The 14,544-nt window shown below is 40.5% G+C and overlaps 1 protein-coding gene across 6 annotated transcripts in view; it reads left to right on the top strand.

Annotated features, from left to right (window-relative positions):
* Positions 1-14,544, top strand: part of ATXN7L1 (ataxin 7 like 1) — a 119,596-nt gene that overhangs the window by 54,572 nt on the left and 50,480 nt on the right. The window contains exon 1 of one of the 6 annotated variants that reach the window (XM_063323446.1): positions 13,739-13,988. The exons of 3 other annotated variants lie outside the window; for them this stretch is intronic. The gene's annotated coding sequence lies outside the window, so the exon portion shown is untranslated. Of the gene's footprint in view, positions 1-13,738; positions 13,989-14,200; positions 14,278-14,544 lie in introns of those variants that run through there. 2 more of the 6 variants (XM_063323449.1, XM_063323450.1) reach the window with 2 other exon arrangements.

Below are 14,544 nucleotides of genomic sequence, written 5' to 3' on the forward strand. Positions count from 1 at the left end.
CAAGCAGGCTAGCTGGTATCAATGGGTGTTTGTAATCACTCACGTGGCCTTGTGTTCTCCTTACCGTAAAGAAATGCTGATGGGAACTGGGGTATCTTATCTGCCAGGGAGTGGTGGAACAACTCTGCTTGCAAGGCTTTGCCCGCTTCTCCGATTGCGTGTTTTATATGGAAAAGGAATGGAAAGGATTAAGAGAGCCTCAGAATTAGCCGCAGGCTGAGGGACCGGGAGCTTCTCTACTGGAAGACTCAAGTTCAAGTCTACACTGATTTCTTCTCTCCTATTGATGTTTTTGTTTTGCATAAAATAATGAAATAGCTGTTGAACAGGGTAAGAGTGAGAGTTAATCCCTAACTTTTCACTTGGGATCCAATCTGTAGTTCAGGAAACATGTTTATAAATGGCTCAAATAATTTCAGCAGGAGGGAGGGAGAGCAAACTGCCTCGACGCCCTTCACAATATTTTGGCCTTGTAGTTAGAGCCCTCTTCTGTGGAGGGGAAGATTTGGGGTCAGATTGATTACAGGAAGGTGAGTGCTTTAATCAGGGAAGTACTCATCTAGCTGGAGTTCACCACCTTTCTCTTGTTTAGAGACTTAGCACTTAAATGGCTTTTTAATAAAAAATAAAAATTAGAAATATTTAGTATTTTACCAGTCAGAATTTTAAAAACAAATCCACTCTCTGAACCAAGTCAAAGTGGTTGGTCATAAAAGAGAAATAAAGCCAGTCACACAATTGTCAGAGAATTGTAAATTGATATTTGGGGGAAAAAGCCATAATGATATCAGCTCCTGTGTTTGTTGGATCAGTGATAACTACTGATGTGTCCTGAATATGAAATAATTTTGAGGACAGTCAGGATGCTCAGACAGCAGTTACCAGCAGTGGGTGGGTTGACAAAGCCTGAGCCTTCACTTACGATTCGTCTGTCTCATCGCTGCACAGCTCATGTCCCGTCGGTCTGGTGGCTGTGGAGAGCTATGGGCTATACATGCACTGAGTTAAATATTCCCTAACACATGGCATCATAGTACCCCAGGTGCCCTGTAACATTTGCCCTATTTGGGTCAGGGTTTTTTTTTTTTCTTGCAAAGAGGTAAAAGGGGAAAAACAAAAACAAAACAAAAACCCAACCCACAAACCAAAAAAAAACAGCCCTTGATATTTTCCCCGAAGATCAGAGGAAGGACATGCACAACGGCATTACCCACAACCCTGGCGCCACAGTTCAGATTTCCCAGCTTGGAATCCTGGGGGCTGTGAAAAATTCATCTAGTGTATGTTTGTCAGACTTGGGAAAAACTGGAGTATTTTTGGGTTTCTTCTCTTCCATGGCCCAGATCCTTACTGCTCCTTATCTGGCAGACTGGGAATAAATCGGAAAAAAATTGGCCTCTCTTTGCATTTGAAAAGGTGCAAGAATGAAAGGTCAAGAGCAATGCTACAGCAAGGAACGTGCTTAGCAGGGTTTGGGGTTTTTTTAAGGGAAGTAGGAAGAGAGGCGGGTTAGGATATTTTCATATCCAGTCCATGTTACGTTCACAGCTTTCACTCTAGTTTATTTTTAAAAACTAGAGAAACAAAACAACAAATACTGGACTACCATGTCTCACACACATTAGTAGTTTTGAGATCACTACAATACCTATTCAGTCATTCCCCAATTTTGGAGTTCTTGGAAACAGACAGTGGAAAAAAAAATTTATCTTAGAGTTAGCGTGGGTCAAGTGAAGATCTTGCCTGTGCGTGCTCTGAGGTCATTCCTCTTTGACACTTCGTGCCAGTTTTATCCACGTGCTTTCCTGCCTTCCCATTGCAGTTCTCTCTTAGCACTCGCAGCAACCGGTTGTGGAGAGGCATAAGGGAACAAAGCTGAATTGTTGCTTCTGCCCCTAATTTGAGGATGCCCGGTCATCTTTCTCCCTTGCGGTTCTAAGATCTGTCAGTGAAACCTGGCAAAGCTGGCTTCAGTCTCTTCTGCTTTGCTTTCATCCACAGAGAGCGATTCAAGTTACTCAGTAGCCCCTGTGCTAGGACAGTTTTATTTCCAGTTGCTTATCATGTGGTGCAATTATATTAAAGAATTACAAAGTTGTTGCCAGCATTTGAACTAGCAGCACTGTTTAAGCAGACAACTTGGCTTTGGTTTTGTTATTTAACTGACAGGTATGGATGTGACAATTCTAGCTAGATAGTTTCACTGAGATGAAACAAAATTCAAATAAATGTTACATAGAGCTTCAAGTATCATGGTTTCAAAAGCCAGCTGTCGAAACAAATGCATTCAGCTGAACACTTAAAAATTCAGTTAGCTTAATGCAAGACTTTGTTTTAACCATTAGTTATTCATTGAGTTTTTGATCCATAGTTCCATTTTATAAAATAACAGAAATGTTTTCAGTTTTTAAACTATCTTAGTTGAATGTCATTTTAGTAGAATTGTCTTGTGTCTTGGTTTTGTTTTTTTAAAGTTTGGTGTTTAATGAGAAGTTGGATTGATTTTATTTCTTTGATTTTATTTTTTTTAAAACATACATATGACACAAAAAATAAAACAATGTAATTATTTTCTTTAGTGCTTAAGGAAAGTTAGAACATCTACTGGAAAGTTCTGATTAATGGCAAAAGAATATACGTACGCCAGCTGACGCTCTGCAAGCAGAGTTGCACAATATCAACTGTTAAGCAAGTAAAACAGGTGATGCTTTTACATGTTTATGATCTAACAAAACTGCCATCTCTGCTGATGCAGCGTATCACACCTTTACTTTGCAGCATTCCCTTCTTTAGCTTTGGCAAATAGAAACTGTACTCCTCTCAGATCTACCCAAACAGAATTTGGAGGGGTCCACTACTATTTTCATTTTTTGAAACCTCTTTTATGAGAAAATCTCCTTGAAAAAGTATTACAGCCTTCTTAGTTTCCATTAACATAATCATCTGAAACTTGTGTGCGTGTCTGTGTAAGATTCAGCTAACTGAAGATCTGACCTGGGCATTTTATGTCGGTGAAGGAAATGGATGCATAAAGCGTGTCTTAACTCAGCTTTACAAAGTGTACCTTTGGAGTTACATTGGATGTCAAGGTAGCATTTTCTTTGTGGTCTTCTTGTATTTTGTGTTCTTATGTGTCTGTACAGCATCTGCTTAAACTTAAGGTGATGTTAATTTATAAAGTATAAGTTGTAAGCTGTTTCATCACAAGTAATCTTACTGGGCAGTCCACACAGCAAAGATCTGAAGGTGTTCATTCAAGTGCATCTTCTGTCTCCTCTAAAACTGGATATAATATCAATATGGTGTCTTTTTTGATACACACGTGTCTGTGAAGCTGATAGAATTGATGTTTGTTTTACTGCCAGTAGAAAAACTATTAAGTAAGTGCGGGGAGTTGTGACACAGGAAGGGGTCAGACCCTTGCTTCATTCAAAGAGGAAGCTGCTTGCTCCTCAGTGTGTTGCAAATCGTGCTGTGCTTTTAAAGGCTCTATTTCACCCTGCCTGGCCCTGCTGTTTTTTCTTTTCTTTTCTTTTCTGCTTTTTTTTCTTCTTTAAACTACGATTCTTTTTCTTAGTGCAGTTCACATAAGATGTTTGCACTGGTTGAGACAGCATCAGTATTGACCTAAGCTGGTTTTACTGGTTAACGTTTGCCCCTCTCATTTTTCTGATGTGCTTTGCTTTAAAGCTCAGCTTCAGCTGAACCACACAAATCAGTCCCAGTTATTTTTTAAAATGTTCCTTTTAACGGTTAGTTTGGGGGAGGTTGATTTGTTCTTGAATAATTCAACCCTTCAAGCTGAAGGACGACAGATATAGCACAGGCATGTTACGTTAAGCAGGTAGAGCTGGCTTCTTTGAGATCCCCTTGGTTAGCAAGATGTGTACTGGTCTTGTTTGGGAGAAATGGTTTTGGAATTCTGAGTTTCTGCCAAGAACTTCCATGTAAGTTTTCTAAGATTTGATAAAATTGAGTGGCCACAGCGCTGAGATAGTGCCATTCCTTGCATGCTTGGAGGAAAAAGTGCGGTCAACGTAATGTTAGGTGATGCTACTTTTTACACCTTTGGAGGCTGCAGTGGTTGTATTAAGTGTCTGATTCAAATCACCTGAAGATCCTTCTGGAAATTTTGAAGCATTTTCTATTGTTGTCTAAAAAATAAAGTACACCTATTTGCAAAAACTAAACTTTTTTTACTAAGAACAAGATGTTTAATTAGGTCATCTAGAAGTATGCATACGAAGTGTTGCTGAGTGAAGCTGTAGTAATTAATAACTTGTTTAAACTGAAGAATGACAGCTATGCTGAGTATTGTATAGGAAGCTGTGCTGTGGCTTAAAATACCTTTTGTCTGATGATTTATCCATAAAATGGGAGAATGTTGAAATTTCAAGAATCATTATTATTACAAAAATAAGATCTTATCATGTCGGCTTTGCACATATTGTCATGTGCTATGGACATGGAGACCTAGGCTTACCTGTCTTTAGGTGAAGACAGTGTAGACATCTATACGTGAGGTAGTCATTCAGTGTTAGCTTTATGTGAGTGATAGCAAAGGGAATTTTTATATAATTACACTGACATTTAGCAGCTTATTTTAATTATATTAAAAAATACTACAGGAGGAAAGGCTGGGCAGATTATTTGTTTTGTTGCTTTGTATTTTCACTGCGATGTAAGAGTATCTGCGTTGCCTTCCCTGCACGCGTTCCTTTCTATGCAGTGCCTCCCCCACGCTGTGGGACTCAGCTGGCCGAGCAGCGCCTCTCCCCATTAGTCATCATTGCCTTCCCTAGCACTGTGTGCACAAAAGTAATTCTTTAAAGCAGTCACTCGTGCTTCATTTTTTTTAAAGCTTATTCCATCATACATCACTGCAGTAGTACCTTCTTGTAAGCATGGACCAAATCTTGGTCTCTAAGCACAAGCAGTTTTATGTGGAATAGAAAGATACATTGCAAATAAATCACTGCTCACTGCCTTTAATCTAGTTTCAAAATTGTTTGACTTTTGCCATTCAAACACAGCTTCCATTCACGTGTTTGGGAAGCTTTTGAAAGCATATGAATGGTAATTTTCCCAGTTTTTCTGGAACTTAATGTAGTTAACTTCCAGCAATGCCTGCAGCTGGTTGCCTAATAAAAATAACTTGCGTTCCTAGAAACATTAGATCGTACTGATGGCAAAAATGACCGAGCAATTAGAGTGCAACCCATACTGTTACATTAAAATATGTTCTGTCTTAGTCAATATTAATCTAAGGCAAAAGATTAACTGCAGTGATGTTTAGTAGTGTTTTTATCAATGTGGAGTAGCCATTTACAGAAAAGTTCTCATGTTGTAGCAGTTTGCTCTTTTAACTTTGATTACAGGCCATCTATTCTTACGTTATCAAAAGGCTTCCTGATGTCTGTTGCTTTAGTGATTTCTGTTTCTTTAATGTGTGGAATATTCATATAATGTTACAAGAAATGCAATCACTACTTTGCATGTTGCGCAAATGAACATTTACATCTTCATGCTTAACAGTGTTATACTGTCTTTCCTACTGGTTTTTCTTTTGACAGGCAACCTATGTTTTATTTATCCCATGCTGACTTACTGGTTTTAGTGTAGTGAAAATTTTGTTTTAACGTAGAACTTAGTTTTAAATGTAGTGAGTTTTTTTTAATTATCAATTTAACTTAAGAAATGGTTTTTAATTAACTACAAGAAAAAAAATAAAAAGTGCAACTGTTGTATTTCCGGTTCATCTTTTATTTGAAAACTTTGGGGCAAGTTAAAAATGCAAAATGGTTTTTATTTTAAAGTTTAGGTTCTAGAGAGTTTTCAGTGGCAGGATTAGATTTTTGTTGTAACGAAATGTATTAGTCTCACAAGTAAGGTACTAATATTATGAAAGCATTCAGTCCTAAGTGTAGCACGGGGCACTCAGTATAGAAGCGTTATGACAAATCCCCTGTGCCTCTGCATTACTTCTCTGATAGTCTTTTCTTAGATATGTGAAAGTCAGTGATGAAGGTCTGCAGTGTCCAGTAGGCTCAGCAGCTCTAAGTTATTCTAGTGTTTTGTTCTTGACAATGAAGCAAGCTGTTTCTTGGTGATGTACAGAGATAGTGAATGAAGAGTTTTACTCCATTTGTATCCAGTTCTTTACAGACTCCTGATTACATTTCTCAAAATATTTCTGTGTGAAGAGTCAGTTACTCATTCTTACCACATTTGTCATGTCCCCTCTACTGTATGAAGGCCATAACTGAAGGCAGCTGGGTTAGCTAAGACCAGCCAGTGTGCGACAAGTATCAGGCAATTGATGCCACACTGTTGACGCTTGCTATCGTTTACCAAAAGAATATGGTTATAAATGGGACAGCAATCAGTGATGTTTTGTGTGAATAAACTGTTGACCCTCAGTGGTAAATGTTCATAGACTGGAAGAAGACAGTACAGATTGGAGGCAGAGCTGTGAGAGCAGCCCCAGGTTGCGAGGTGCAGCAGTGCTCTTTTCCAGCAAGGACTGATCACCAAGTGACAGCCGCAGTCCTTGTAAAATAAGCAAGAACCTGTTACAACAGCAGCAAAACCTTCAGCAGCTTTAAAACGTTGCCATCTCTCCAGGATACTTTCTCTGTTGGTGACATCGGTGCCCTTTTTAGAGCTCTGTTGGCTCTCACTGTGCCAGGTTGTCGCTCGTTGGGCATATAAGAGGCACCTGCATCGATCTCATGGCTCACTGCTGCAGAGAGGGCAGAGCCCGCTCCTCTCATCTCGCCCTTCCTACCCTGCCCTGGCATCCTCTTCCTTACCTGCAGCGCTCCTGCAGCTCATCTCGCCCTGTAGGGACACTATTCAGCTTGCTATCAAATAATAGGAGAAAGCTATTCACTTTGATTTATTTGTGGTTTCGCACCTTTCCTGCCTTTCTTTGGTTAGTGTTCTGCTGGTTTAGCAAGCTAAGCTCGCCCATCAGGGCAGCAGGTGAATGCCAGGGATAGTGCAAGGAAAAAGCAGGGAGAATGCATGGTTCAGAGTAGCACTTACAGAGGGAACACCAGCAGCAATTAATTATTAAATCAGCTTTGCCTGTCTTATCTAAACTACAATCATAAAAGCATACCTTTTGAAAAGGACACCTGACCTTGAAGATGAAAGATTTACTGTTTGAATTAAAGTGGTGTTTTTCTGGGCTATGCCTGTCTGGATTTGAGTACTGGTTTTAGTAGTTGGTATCTACAGACTGTTGGTATATCTGAGAAATGGTGGTGGCATCCTATTTTTTTCCCCAAAAGAGACATGCTCATCTCTAACAGGAATTCAAAGCCCTAAAAGGGAGGATGTGGTAGGGAGTAAGTTTTAATGTGTGGAGTAAGCCTGCTAACATCAAAAGACATAGAAAGTCTAGAAGATCAACTCTAAAATGCCACATATTCTGACTGAATAGAATTACAGTAAAAGTTGTAAATTATAGAAAATGGGGGGGAAATGGTGAAGACTGCTGTACTGCATATCCAGAATATTGCCTTCTGCAGCACTGAATTCAGGAGGGAAGAGATAACAGACTGAACACAGGTTTCTGCAAAAACTTTGTGAATTTTACTCACTAATTGCTTTTATTGTACATTATCTGAGAAAACGTATGTTACAGTCTTTCAAAAGCTAAGGATCAGAACAAAAGTAGTAAGGAATTTTTTGTTTAAAACTTCTTTAAATATTTTTGAATCTTAAGAGTAGAAATTTATAATATCCATTATGTGGGGAAAAAAATCTGGAAGTTTGAGATGCTATATGTAGTCACAGAGTAAATAATGGAAAAAAGCTGTGATGTGTGATTTGGGAATTAAAAGTGTAATAATAAAACCTGTATTCCCTACATGCATACAGGTGACTTGAAAATGTGTTTTCTGAGTGTACTTTTGTATGTTCAGATAAATCCACTCTGGACTATTTTTCCGAAGTCAGTGTTGAGGTACATGTCAGCAAGCAATTAAATACTGGTTTGACGGTTTCAATCAGCTTACGTGCAGCTTGCAGTACATTTTTTGTAGTACTGTCAAAACGTGCATACCCACAGGACGTGAAAAGTATGTGAATTTAAATCTAAATCACTGATTCTAATGCGAGACTAAGAAACTAATTGAAATAAAACCTTTATTATTGGTTGAATTAAGTCAGTAAGAGATACCAACTAATACCTGGGATTATGGAATCTCATGGCTAAGAAATGTAACACTGGGGTGCTCATGAAGATGCATGCAGCATTGCACACATCAAGCAACAAATTTGCTCTTGTTTGCTCTAAGTCGTTAAAGGATACATTTGAGGTCTTCTCCATGTAATGCTTTAAGGGAGCAGTATGTGTTTGAGGACAAAAATAAGAAACTTAGGAAACCACTACAATGTGGTGTAGTGGTGCTTCTTAAAGCAGCATTGCTCCCATAAGAAATACTAGTTTTGCATATGTTACTTGTGCTTTCATTAACTATGTATCATTTAACATGTAAATATTCTTTAAAAAATATTCAAAAGCTTGCAGAGCCCTAGAGCAGTGGAAAAAGTTGTATGAGAGAAGTACTGAAGGATCTGTTGTCTCCATGACCTTGCTTGAAGAATTACAAGTTTAAGTGTTGGAGGAGGAACATTTATTCCTTGTTGGGTTAATTTCAGCAGCTATCCTAGAAGCACTAAGTACGATGCTGCACCTGCCGTGGTACTGCTGAACTCCGTGGCACTGATGAGGTGCCCGAGTGTTTGATACCATCATTTATAAGCATTTGAGAACAAAGACTGGTTTTTATGTGATTGTACAATATTAACTCCAGTTAATACGGTTTTGGAAGGACAGTGTGCCCACTTCTTGGTACTTCAACTTGCTTAGACAATTTAGGTTGGAAGTTTTACAGCAAGGAAAGCTATTCAACGCAAAATGGAAACCAAATTTTGTTCTTAATTTTATTGTTACAATATTTTATTTTTAATAAGGGAAACTTATCTCTGAGGAACCCCTAGGGATCATGACCAAGAAAGTGAAACCCTGTGCTAGACATTAAATAAGCACTTTCTGAAAAGATGACGTTTTTCCTAAGAAAGCAGATGGTAGGTTGTCTTTTCTTATGTTGTTACAGTATTTGAAGCTGTTTTGAAATTGTCACTTGGGTGCATATTGACATCTAAATGGGTAACACCTTCTTGGCCTGGATGAAGAATGAAAAGGGGAGAGAACTGTGTTTGCCGTACATCTCCGTATGGGAAGGATAGTGCAAGGACTGACTGCAATCAAGTGAAAGTCACTGGAGTAGCCGTTCCTTGCCTGAAATACAGACAAACCTCAGATACATGGATAGGGCAAGCAGAAAAAAAGGGAGTATCTCAGAGTATATCTCAGGTATATATGGATCTATCTCAGGCCTTCTAGGATTTCCCCAAAATAATAGTCTAATTTATGGATTTAGGAGTGAACTGTGAAGACTAAGGCACTCCTTAGTGAAATCCACATTCACCACTTTTCGTTTATAAGAGGTTAAACAAGAAGCCAGAATGCCGTGGCCTTTCTGGAGGAGCTGCTGTGAAAATTCAGGACTGCTGAGGCATCAGTCTGATCTGCAGGGTCAAGTAAGCATAACTGAGTGTCTGTCAAGCACCACTTGTTAGTCAGGGCTTTGTACTTCTCCTCAGTACAACAACAGTTGTTTGATTTGTTTATGAAGGTCTATGATACTTTAAGAGTAGCAGGAGTGTTTTATAGGCCACAAACACAGCTTCGTAGGGTGCGTTGCCGAAAATGGATCGGATGCTTGATCTGTTGGAGTTGCTGAGTCAGGATACTTGGAATTCATAGAAATCTGGATCCCCTCTCCTGTTTTCTGCTAACTGTGGTTTAGATAAGATACCTGTTGGTAGTTTTAGACAGCTGTCTCCAGAAACAATCAGGTAGAGTTTTAGAGATTCTTCTGAAACCATCTCTGCAGGTAAAATCAGTACAATTTTGACTTTCCCAAGTGCTCTGACTTGCGCTTCTCTAACACCCCTCTTCTGTCCTTTGGTGACAAAATATCCATGGCACTGAAACGTAAGAAACCCGATTTGGGCCTCAGAGTGAGATTAATATACAATTACAGAAAAACCCGAAACGCTTCATAGAGCTGCCACTCAAATATATGTGTTGGTGTTTCATTTCTCTGTTGGGTTATATTTTTTTGCCTGAAGTCTGTCCTCTTGTTTTTGCTGGTACTGAGTTGCTGAAGCTGTAGCCTTGTTTCTGGGTGGGGAAAAAAAAACCAGCACGTTGACCTACCTAGCAGTATGAGGAAACAAAATTAATTTTGGCACTATTATAGGCCCGCACAGCTTTAGCAAGAAACATGTATGCTCCCAACAGATTGGACTCTTGTTTCTTCATTTTGAAGTTTTAGTCCCAGAACGCATTCCTGACTAGGCAGTCTCCGTGTACTGGGTACTAAGAAATGTTCCCAGGTTCAAGTAGCTTAAATGTGCAAGCTGTCTGATAGTGCCAGCGTCCATCAGCAAAGCACTTAATATTTAAATTTGGGTCCTCCTATTGAAAATTCTATGGGAATATTCTTCTGATGCACAGCACAAAAAAAAGTTGCTATAAAGTGCTGCTGGCATATTGCTTTTTTCTTTTTTCCCAATAGACACAAACCCAGCTCCATCAGTCCAAAACTAACCATAGGGATTAGATGTTTTCTTTTCAAGATAGTCTTAAAAACACCATGGTATTGTAGCTTTGTGCTGACATCAGGCAAGTTAATGTCTATATCCAGGCATTGGTAAATAAGCGGTCTTCTTAATGTTTTTATGTAGTACTAGTATTACCAGAGTCACATTTATAGCCTGAAAAAAACAGGTTACAAAGGAATCACTCTTAACTGCTCCTTATTTCTTAGTCACTTAATTAAAGCCTGCAAGATGAACAAAGAGAGCGATCCTTTATCAAAAAAAAAAATCCTTTTTTTCCCTGTATTACCTACAATGAATTGTACTTCTAACTATTGGCTTATTTTACTCTCAGCCTTTTTATAGATTGTACGTTCTGTAGATAAAACTTCTGCATTAAGATTCTAGCGTTAGAAAATAATATTTACTGTGCAATATTTTCTCTGTGTGGTTGAGTGCAGAACTTGTCTGTCACTAGCACAAACCGTCTCTATTGGTATCCCATTGTATAAAGAAAACCATTTACAAGAAGTTAATCGATAAGGTGGTCTGTGTTCTTCATCTCAACTTTGGAAGTGCTTTTAAATTTAAACACATGTCTTGATATTGTTGTTAAATTCCCTTTTTTAGATTGAAAATTAAAGCACTGGTTATCACTTCCTGGAACATTTGCTTCAGGCAATCTATCGATGGATCACTTGAGATGCCTAATATTACGAAACAGAAAATTGACAACATCCTGATTGTATCTTAAACAAGAGGTAACATTAGCCTCACTCTTCAGAAGATGGATTTTTATTTTCAGATAATCAAAGCATCATTTTGAACTTACTTGTGCTAGGTTGTTTACATGATTACCATGGATTCTTCCCCTCCCCAAATTCTGGTGTGTTGTTTTGTTTCTCCATGGAAGTCAGCCTTTTCTTAACATGACCCTGTGTTATATTTTAAACATTCAGAACCACGTAATGACTTATTGGCCATTTAAGACATGCGATATGACCTTTATCACACGCTCACATGAGGCAGCAATCACCACTCACTTTGTAGCAGCCTTGCAGCCCCGTGGATCCCCAGGATTATGTGTTACGTCGTGCTCTGACAGCTGCTCCACGGGCACGAACCTGAGATGTACAAATAGGTATTAGCAGTGTCTGACATCCTAGCCATAAAATGATGGAGGTATGCAACACAACCTGTAGTTTCTTTCAGCCTCCAATTTCTCGTCTTTGCTGGAGCTTTTTATGAGCATATATTTTTGCTGGATTTTTTTCCAGTAAGTTTTAAATTTTTTACTTACCTATTTGTCTTATTGTTTATTTACATGTTGATATTGATATTACTTACCTATTATTTCTATACCTACAAGTTGTTTCTCTTCTGCTTATTTCTCCTTCCATATTTTGTTTTGTTTCATTATTTCTTGGCTTCAGCAATTGCTTCTTCTGAGGCAGGTGCACCTGCAGTGAATGCTTTCCTGAACGCAGAAATCCCATAAGCATTCAGTTTTATTTTGCTTAGGTAGGCTCATGCCCCAAACATACAATCTGTTTTATTTTCTACTTCAAGCCCTGTGTTCAAATTAAATTTAAAAAAACCCGCAAACCAACAGGTTATGCACCTTCGAAGACCTATTGGCTTAATTTCTGTGTTCCATTTTGGGTCCAGTGGGTCAGGATGATTTGAATCCAGTTCTTGAATCCAGAAGGACCCGCAGCGCCCGCTGAAGAGCTTACTTATCGTGACTAATCTTTGAGAAGGCTGGTTCTGTGTTTTCACGCTCCCCGTCCACTTTCTCTCTTCTTCCAAGACCTCAGGCAGATGATTCTGTGATTAAGAAAGAAACTTGAATAAATTGGGGCCGTTCCCGCTGCCGCCCCACTGGGATCCCTGCAGAGTCGGGGAGGGTGTGCAGCCGGGGAATACAGCACTCCAGAGAACATCTTTCAGCTTAATTTCCTGGGAAACGCCGCTCCACGCATGTGTGCAAATACATAGAATTTAATCCTAAAACATTTGTAAGTACCTTATGATACAAGCTTGCCTTTGTTAGTGTGTTTCATGTTGGATGCAGATGTGAGAATAAATTTGCATTTAAACTGGGGTCCCATGCTGGTCTGCTGCAAATTGATGGTTTTGGCTGGTTTTAGTGGACAAGCCAACAACTACTGGGCTGCAAGAGGAGTTGCATGTGTGTGGGGAGAGCCGAGGGGCTGCCCATTTAAGTACAGTCGAAACAAATTACTTCTAATAGCATCGGGTGAGCATTAAACCTACTTCCATTCCAAATCTTGGGAGTTATGCTGAAGGAAGTATTTTGGGTTAACGGCAAACCTGCCATTTCCAGCAGCAGCCAGGGTGAGGGTTTGGCAGGGGGATGCTTTGACAGGCAGAGCTGTGCCGCAGCAACGCTCAGCTTGTTGATGTAGCTTTTTATTTTGGGTGGTGACACCATAGCTCTGATATCTGCGTACTTGTGAGTACCAGGTACTTGTAAGAAGAAAAATAGGTGATAAAGAACTTAGCGTTTATCCAGCAGCTGGCTATAACAGGATCTTAATTCTGTGTCCACTTGGACACTGCTGTGTAAAAATCAAAGATAATCAGATCTTCTGAAGCTTAATTTTTGATTACCGGTTACCATGCATTATTCCGGAGAGTTTAGCAAGTGCTGGAGTGGAGGTGGATGGAGCCTGTAACCTCACTGGAGGTGGCTGAAGCTGCGGTGCTGCCGGCTGGTTGTTTGCTGAAGGACTTGCCCTCTCGTGAGCCTTTAAACTAAACGGGGAGTTTGACAGCTTTTCCTGAGAAGAATCGAGTGTGTTAAATGAAACGGGGTTTTCACGATGCAGATTTGTGCATTTACTGTGCCAATCCCGAGCTTTTCGCTGATTTGGGCTTTCCCTGCTCGTGGCGTTGAGTCGGGAGGGTTAAAAACCAGAAAGATTAGCGCTCCCCCCGGGAGCATGCGTCAGTGACCGTCTCTCTTGTTTACGGGGCGCTGCTCGGCGCTGCCGGCGGGCGGCGGGCCCGGGGCAGGACTGGCAGCTCCCGCCTCTCCCGGCACCTCCCCGCCGCCGCCCGCCGCCCCGGGCCGGCCTCTGCTGCTGCTGCCGCCGCCGCCGCCTCCGCCGCGGTGGGCTCCGAGTCTCCGCAGGGGATCCCGTCAGCAACGCCGGGGGAAAGTGCCGCTGGCCCGGGGTTTGCAGCGCGGTCTGGATGTGAGTCTGGGCCGCTGGAGGCCCCGCGTTGGTTGGTTGGCACCGAGGAGGAGCGGCGTGAGAAACCTGTTGCAGGAGCTGTACGAGGTTATAGCACACAACTGTTGCTGGAAACATCCACAGTTTTAGATACCTTTGTAATGTGGAGGGAGGTGGCATGTATCTCAGGGTTGTCAGCAACTCTTACGGTTTCCAAAGTAGCTGAGGCGTTAAAGGGTGCAAGGGGACCTTTACAACTCCCGCCCTGCTCCAGGAGGCTTCTGGGCTGAGCTTCGTGCAGCGAGGCTAAACGCAGCTCTGGCCTGGGGGACTAATTGTGGCAATGCCTTCTGTGGACTGAAGACCTTTTAAAACTGGACTAATGGTTTATAGAAGTGTAAGTGAGCAAATCAGAAGTAGATACATGAAGGAGGGGGGGAGAATAGTAGTTCATTACTGCAGCACAGAAGGACAAAATAGATTTAATTAAGAGTAGTATTTTAGACTCAGATCAGGAAGTGCCAATACTGAAACTTCAAGCACGACCAGAACTTTGACCCTTGCTTATCTGTACTGGGACTTTTTTTTTTCCCCAACTATATCAGCATGCTGTTGTGCAAATACAGTCGCTCGTGTTGCCTACAGTCTTGGAATGTAATATAGT

Source organism: Chroicocephalus ridibundus, chromosome 1, assembly GCF_963924245.1.
Source record: "Chroicocephalus ridibundus chromosome 1, bChrRid1.1, whole genome shotgun sequence".
Classification (NCBI taxonomy): domain Eukaryota; kingdom Metazoa; phylum Chordata; class Aves; order Charadriiformes; family Laridae; genus Chroicocephalus; species Chroicocephalus ridibundus.